The sequence below is a fragment of the Protopterus annectens genome, chromosome 8.part1, assembly GCF_019279795.1.
Source record: "Protopterus annectens isolate FY-2018-M chromosome 8.part1, PAN1.0, whole genome shotgun sequence".
In the NCBI taxonomy this organism is placed as follows: Eukaryota; Metazoa; Chordata; order Ceratodontiformes; family Protopteridae; genus Protopterus; species Protopterus annectens.
This window is the reverse complement of record NC_056742.1, coordinates 333569719-333578758: the sequence shown is the minus strand read 5'-3', so window position 1 is coordinate 333578758 and position 9040 is coordinate 333569719.

Below are 9040 nucleotides of genomic sequence, written 5' to 3'. Positions count from 1 at the left end.
TGCGATCTTAAATTTGTGTCTTTCGGCTTTTCCCGGTTAGGGGTCGCCACAGCGGAACTCCGGTCCACTAATGATTGGCAGTTGATTTTTACGTACCGGCTTGCCAGGTCTGATGCACAACCTTCAACGAAGGTACGCCCATTCACGCATGTCTCCATCCAGAAGACGCTCTAGCTGAGAATTGAACCAGACAGCGTCTTACTATGAGGCGACAACGCTATTGCAGCACCACCACCACGGGTTTTGCCATCTTAAATATGTGTGTTATTTATTTTTACCTAACTAACCCTTTTAATTAAAAAAATATATATTATTTTGCAAAGTATACTTGTTAGAATTTGATGGGGGGAGGGGGCACCTTGGGAAAACCTGGATTCAACAAGGGAGCTGAGAATCGAAAAAGTTTGGGAGCCACTGCCCTAAGATATATGTGAGACAAACACACTGATGAGAAGGTCTGAATGGAGAGATGATAAGTCAGCAAGGAAAGGAGAGTAGTATTGCGGAAACTGAATTCATCCTCAAGTCTTTTTGAGTACCTTCATGAGGTTGACCCTGTCTTTTCATAAAATCTCACCAAGATGACACTGATATGTAGACTGTATTTATATAGCATATATCATGGACAGAAGTAGGTCAAAAATTAAAAAAGATAGCTGGGTGCACAAGACCCAGGGTTAAAAAGGTGCCCAATCCTGGTAGGCGCACTGGTGCCAGGACTGGAAAAAATGGCAGTGTAGAATCCTCAAAATAAGGAAACATTCCTACAATGGGGCCATACCAGGTCCAGGGGGAGGATAGCCCCTCCTGTTGTAGAAGGAAGTAACAGTCCACAAAAATTACAAAAACCTGATAGGCCAAAGAAGAGCCATAATGATGATAGAGTGAACTACTGAGGATAAGAAAGAAATTATGTATTGTTATTATTATGCAAAAAGCCAAGAATTTCCAGACAGAAGGTATACATAAAGACTAAGAGAGAAATCAGAGGAAAGAAAAATACTTCCACAAGAAAAACTGTTAGGAGCTTCAAATAAAAAATTGTATTCATTAATACAACAGATTTGTGAAAACAGTATATAGACCAAGAAACTTTGATCTGTTTGGAAAAAGAAGCATCTGAGGAAGTGCAAAAATATAAACAACAAAACCTAGAGATTTTTGAAAAGTATAAAAAAGAAGCATGGTCATGGGGAAGAAAGAGATATTTGATGTGGTGCAATATTTGTGCAAAGGCAAGAGCCAAATTAATCAATATAAAGAAGGCAGTCCCAAAGATATTCAGAGTGAAATACAGGCAAAGGCATCCAAATACAAAAAATTTCACAATAAAAAAATAATATCACAAAGAGTATGTAGAAAAGAAGATAAGTAAAGTAGAAGTTAAAAAAATAGAAGTTGAAGTTATGAAGTGCCTGTGAAGCAAAGTATTAGGTGTATAAGGTCTAACACAGGTTACATCACAGCATGATGGAACGAGTCCCCAAAGTAAGGAGAAACAGGAAGATCAAGAGACATCTGTAGAAGAAATATAGACATGGGAAAGAAAAAGAGATTTAATATGGTGTAATATCTAAGCAAAGGAGAAAACAAAACTAATTAATACAAAAAGAGCAGCACCAAAGATATTTGAAGAGAAATACAGACAAAGGAATCCGGACATGGAAAACTTTACAATACAAAAAATAAGAAGACAAAGAGGAAAAGCAGAAAAGGAGATTAGTAATGGAGAAGTTAAACAAATAGAAACTGAGGTTATGGAGTACCTGCAAAGTGAAGGATTCAGTGCAGAAAATCTAATTCAGAAAGCACCACAACAGGATAGAGCAATGTACATCCAAATTAAGGGGAAAAAGTGGAATGGCAAGCAATTGGTCAGGTGCCATATAAAGATATTTTGGAGCCTTCCACAGGAAACCAGTATAAACATTCACTTGAAGCTGGACGGCAAGGGAAGGAACAGGAAACTGTCTAAACTCTTGATGCGTTCAATGTTGAGGAGTGATAGGCCAGTGAGTTCCCATATGACAGAGCAACGAATGGCACAGGATGAAATTGAAGAGAATGTGCCACAGGATGATGATATAGAACGTTCTATGGAATGCCTGCAAGAAATGGAAAACAGTTTAGAAACAAATGATCTAAGAAAAGAGTTGCTTGATTTAATAGAGTTTGATAGACATATTAAGGTCAATGAATTAAATAGACTGCAAAAGGTTAATAAAACCCCAAAAGTCAGAAGTTTGATAAAACAAATGAACACAGTAATTAGGACTGTTCATAGAGATCCATGCAATGTAACAGAAGTAAACAGGATATATTACTTTGCAGCTAAATTAATAACTGATAAAGTTCTACCACAAGAACACTGGGTAGTGAGGGAAAGGAAGGGGAGAAATTGAATACCATCATGGAAGTATCGAACAGAGAAAACTATAAAGCAATTAAGACAAGAAGTGTCACTGTTAGAAGAGTATAGAAGAGGCAACAGATCAACAAATATATTTAGAAAGATAGACGTGATAAAAGCAATGTGCAATATTAGAAAAGACCAGGATCTATCATGCACTATTGGCTATTGCAAATAACAAGTTTCAGCACAGGCGGTAAAACTTAGATACGCAGATAAATATAAAGGAAAAGTACAAATAAGCAATTTATAGATGACCCAAAAAAGTTTTATAGTGAACTTGAAACAAGGTAAAAGGAATTGAAAGACCACCAAAAAGGAAGAAATAGATATATTTTGGAGAAGTATTTATGAAGATCCTGTGGAGCATAACAAAGATGCTAAATGTATAGAAGAAGTAAAAGAAAGAATAAGAAGTTTAAAGGTGCAGATATGAAATGGGATGAATTAACAGCTAGAGAGATTGAAACAAAGTTAAGCAAAGCCTCTAATTGGAAAACCCCAGGCCCAGATGCAGTCCCTAATTTCTGGTTAAAAATATTAACATCTTTGCATGAAGATTTAGGCACAAGTAAGAACTATTTATATGTCCACCCTGAACAGACACCAACCTGGCTAACAACAGGAAAAACAATGCTCCTACATAAGAGTGAACCTGCAAGCTACTCTAAAAGTTATAAACCAATAACTTACCTTCCGATGATGTATAAACTATACACTGGAATTGATGCTGACAGAGTTTATAGTCATTTAGAAGAAAACTCTATTATGGCAATAGAACAAAAGGGCAATAAAAGAAAGTCATAGGGAGCAAAGGATCATTTGTTGTTAAATAAAGTCATAGAGAACTGCAAAAAGTGGAAGAATCTAAGTATGGCATGGATTGACTACAAAAAAACATTTGACAGTATCCCACATTCATGGATAGAAGAGTGCTTAAACATTTAGAAGATACACCATACACTGCTCTACTACATTACAGTGGCAGACCACTTTGCAATTAAGCCATGATGAAGGATAAATTATTATTCCAGGGATAAAATTTCAATGGGGGATATTCCAGGGTGACTCTCTGTCACTGCTGTTATTCTGTTTTACCCTTAACCCATTAACCTGCCCACTTAACAGCTTAGGCCATAGTTATAATTTGGCTCCTAGAAAACAACAAAGTATAAAGACTTCTCATCTTCTCTTTATCGATGATTTGAAACTGTATAGCTCATCAGATGGAGAACTGAAAGCACAACTGCAAGTTGCCAAAGCTTTTTCGGGTGATATGTCATTTGGTCTTGATAAATATGCAAAAGCAACGTTTAAAGCAGGAAAACTGCAGCACCAAGACAACATCAGTTTGGGACAAGAATGTGACAGAAAAGAACTTGAGCAAGGAGCTTAGAAATATTTGGGAACTGATGAATAAAACCTATTAAGGAATACTTTAAAAAACTTAAATTAATCCTGAAAACAGCATTGACATCTAGGAACAAAATTCAAGCTATAAACCAATTTGCTCTTCCTGTCCTAGCTTACAGTTTTGGACTTATTGACTGGCCCCAAAACGTGTTGGACAGATTAGACAGGAAAACAAGAAGAATGCTTCATGCTCACCAAATGATTTACAAAAATTGCTGCATACCAAGATTATATATTCCCAGTTCTGAAGGAGGTATGGGCCTCCTTGAAATTGATTACATGTATAGATCTGAATCGTGGGACTGCACACATATCTACTGACCTCACAAGACCCAAATGTAGTGAAAGTTTTGAAACATGAGGAGAATAAATCTAAGACGACTTCCCTGCTTAGTCTAGCAGAAGCATATAAGCATCAAGCCGGAATGTAAATCAGACCAGAAGTAGATAAAAATCAGACACCACTGAATGTGACAAAAAAAAAAGAAAGAATATAAGGTGAAGGACCAGATGAGAATGCAAGAAATGTGGAAAATGCATAAATATAGTTGCAAGTATAGAAAACTTCTGGAAGAACCTCATGTTGATCAGGACTGAATGCAGGAATGGTTAAGGAGACGGGAATTCAAACAAAGAGATGAAAGGTTAATATTGGAGGCCCAAGATAGTGGGCTACGTACACAGTTTACAGTCCATTGAACATGTAGGAAAACAGACAAATGTAAGTTTTGTAAAATAGAATTGGAAGCAATTGCATACCTTATTGCTGGTTGTGATGTACTAATGGCAGAAGGACTGTATTCTGAAAGGCATAATAATGTGGAAAGGCTGCTGCACTGGGGATTGTGCAAACTTTATGGTACTGAAATGGCTGAAAAATGCTGGAAACATAAGCCACAAAGCATCACAGAAAATGATGAAGTCTATATCACATGAGATCACCCATTAACAACAGTTCAAAAGACAGATGAGAGAAAAACAGATATAGTGGTCAAAGAAAAGAATACAAAAGTAGCATTGATCATTGAAATTGCCACACCAAGTGACTACAGTGTCTTGCATACAGAGAGACACAAAGTCATAAAATATTAGGATTTCCAGGCAGAAATGAGAGCAATGTGGAAGAAAGATAGCCAGACAGTTCTAATAGCAGTAGAAGCAATGGGTTTTATAAAAACAGAATCTACAATCGTATTTAGATATGCTAACAATACATGTAACTTTGTAGGAATTGCAGAAGGAGTCATTATTGGGCACATTGCAGGTGCTGCGAAGAGCACTTTTGGCTGACATCAAAAATTGAAACAATACTAATTTCATGAACTTTAATCATATTTTGACTTAGGAATGGGGTCCATTCTGTCATGGTATTAGAAACACAAAAGATTTGGAGAAATTAAAAAAAGAGATGTGGACCCTGGAAGACCCCCTGTAGTAAACCACTAGTCATTCTCCTAATTTCTGACAATTTAATCATGCATTTATCAAATTCCTCAGTTTTGGTCCTATCTATAGCCCATCTTGTTTGCCTATCAGCCTTCTGTGTGGAACTGAGTCAAAGGCCTAGCTGAAGAACAGAAGACTACACCTAGTGCTATCCCTGTCCAATTAACCATTAATCTGTTCATAAAACTGAATCAGGACTGGATGATTCTCATTCTGGCTGTAGACTCATGTTGGTTGCTGTTTTGGAGATTGTTGTCCACAAGAAATGCTGCAAGTTTTCTGCTCAGGATTTTTACCATGATTGTTCCTGTGAGTCTTAAGTTCACAAGACTATAGTCCCCAGACTTTTTTTGTGTTCTCCCCCTTCCACCAGAGTCACTGTCTTCCAGTAATCTGTCTCTTCTCTATTAGTGTTTGTTGAAGATCTCTATCAGGGTTTCTGCAACACAATGACCAGATTTCCTAAGACTCTATGAGACAACTGATCTGCTCCCTCTAATGTATCCTCCCTAAGGGCAGCCATTTTCCTCTGAAACTCCTCCCTATGTATTCTGGTGTCTGCCTACATTTCTCCTTTTTTCTGTCCTACATTCCTCTCAGTTAGGGTTCCCACCTTTTCAGATGGCCAAAGTGGGACAGTTGTGATACAAACATCAGATTTTGCAGGGCAAAACATACCCATGGCCAGTACAAGGGACAGAACTTCACTTTTTTGCCTAAATAAAAGCTTATTCTTGTAGCATTTTAGTTGCTTATTCTGTTTCTTATAACATTTAGGTGTTTCAGATACAGAATAACTGTTTTATGCGACTATTACATAAAATATAGGAAATAATTTTGCCCAAATATTTCAGGACAGTTGCCATTCTTACAGCATTTTTGCAGGACACAACTGCCCAAAGAGGGACTGTCCCTCGCAAAGTGGGACAGGTGGTAACCCTACTCTCAGTATGGCTCCACCCCCTTGCATAACTTTGTAAAGACTGAAGCAAAGTATTCAGTCAGTACATCTGTTTGCTCCTAGTTTTATGTGATCTCCCTCCCATCTTTCTTTAGTGTGATCAGTTCTTTCCCTCCTTTCCTACTTTCTCAAACGTATCTAAATATACTCTTACTTTCAAGTATTGGCAAGGAAAAAAAAGGTTTCCCCTCTAGTGTTACAAAAGAAAATTGGTGAATCTACTTTTTTGCTTGCCCAGTTCCACTACAAAAAAGCCTTTCATTTCACTGTATATATATATATATATATATATCTATCTATATATATATATATATATATATATATATATATATATATATATATACACACACACACACACACACACACACACACACACACACACACACACACACACACACACACACACATATATGTGGTTTCACTTCATAATCTCGAAATGCTGAAATCTCGAATTTCAGCATTCCGAGACCATGAAGCTGAAAATGCAGAATGCTGAAAGTGCATAAGAGCAAATTTGAATATCTCAAATCCATGCTTATACATTTCCAGTACATTTTGTGAATTGTTTGGCTGGTATGGTGTCTGAAATTGAAGGTGAGGGAGTGTTTGTGTGTGTTTTTGTACATTGTATGTGTGGGTAAGTGTAGGGAGGTGTAAGTATGAGTGTGAGTGTTGGATCTGTTGGTGTTTATGTATGTGTCATGTGCATTTGTGTGCGAGCGAGTGTAGAATCCTGTGGTTTGAGGTTTTTTTTTCATTATGTGCGATCTCGGAGTTGGTATATATAAGTAGGGGGGTGTGGGGGTGCAGTCCCCCACATTGGGTGTGCAGGGTGGCTTGCCCCCCTGCTTATATGTAGTGTAGGGTTGTGTGGTTTGTGTGCTGTGGGTGGAATGGTGTGTGTGTTATGTGGCGTATGCTGTGTGTATGTTCGTGATTGTGTGATTCGTGATTGTGGGATTCGGGATTTTGAATGGTTCGACTTCATAGTTTCAAAATGCTGAGATTCCAGATTTCAGCATTTCGAGATTATGAAGTGAAACCACAAATTTCAGTATTTCGAGTGCATGGAGCCAAAGCCATCACAACACCGAAACCCTAGAAAGCCGAAATCACAAACCCGAACACACATACACTACACCATACACAAACCACAACACCTACACCACAAAAAACAAAAACACAACAAAAGACCACACACAGACAAACCTACACCTGCAACCCCCACTTATATATACTAACTCTGAGATCACACAGACAAAAAAAAAACCTCAAACACATATATTCTACAGTCCCTCGCGCGCGCACACACACACACACACACACACACACACACACACACACACACACACACACACACACACACACACACACGCACAGACACATACACATAAGTTACAAAAACGCTCACATACACTCACTCATCTGAAAGTCCAAACACTTTCCATAATGTCGCATCACTGCATAAGCACGGATTCAACATATTCACATTCGTGCTGATGCACTTTCGCTATTCTGAAGTTTCGGCTTCATGAACTCGAAATGTTGAAATTCGAGATTTCAGCATTTCAAGTATATGAAGTGAAACCATATATATATATATATATATATATATATATATATATATATATATATATATGAAATATATACACATATTGATTGACTTGAATTAGCAAATTAACTCACTTACACACAACCACTCCTAATCCACAAATGAATATATAAATCAGAATAAAGCAAAGTCCTACCTGACTTACTGAATACGTACATCCTTACTAGGCCACTTCTATCTGAAAATAAAATGCTCCTCACTACCTACAAACCACACCTGTCAGCTGGAACATATTTTTATTCCAACTATGTAGCCCACTCCTGGAACTCTATCTTCTTCGCCCTTAAACATTCTAGCAACCTTTCCAATTTCAAGACCAATCTGAAAAAATATCTGACACCTGCACAACCCTCAAATCAGATACATGACTACTTACTTATTATAACTTGTGCTTTTCTCGGTCTGAATCACTAACACTTCCATATCGTAGCAGGTAGCAATGACATAACATCAAAGGCAGCCCTCACTTTACCATACTACTAATGGATTTTCTTCTACCTCCTCACCCTAGTAGACAAACATACTATGTATTTCCTCTGTAGTGTCATTCCATAACATTTTCATCTCACTAATACTAATCAACTCTCTTTCTCTCCCTCTCTGTATCCTTAGTTTTCCCTTCTGCACATCAGTCCTCCTCATCTCATTGTAGTACTCTGTCTGTTTTGACAGGAGAATAGTCCATTATTTCTCACCCCACATATCACTACAAATATAGTCAATATTTTGAACAACTGTATATTACTTTACTCAGCATATGTTACACATTTCTTCAACGTGTCTTGTTACTTGCATTGTGTATTGCATTCTAGATCACAGTTTCTCCTAGCAATATTCTGTAAATGCATTTTGATCTGTTGTGGGGGCTCTTAATCCTCTTCTATATACACTGTACATCTCAGTCTATTGTAAAGCATTGTATCTGTTGTGGAGCTTTTTTCCTATCTTATGTAATTACCTATCAGCTACTGCAAAATGTTTTTATGTGTGGTTATTGAGCCTTTCTCCACAGCTCATTGTCTTCTTCTTCTTTTGGCTGCTGACGTCAGGGGTCGCCACAGCAGATCAACTGTTTCCATTTCTTCCTGTCCTCTGCATCTTGCTCTGTCACACCAACCACCTGCATGTCCTCTCTCACCACATCCACAAACCTTATCTTAGGCCTTCCTCTTTTCCTGTTACCTCATAGCTTCATCCT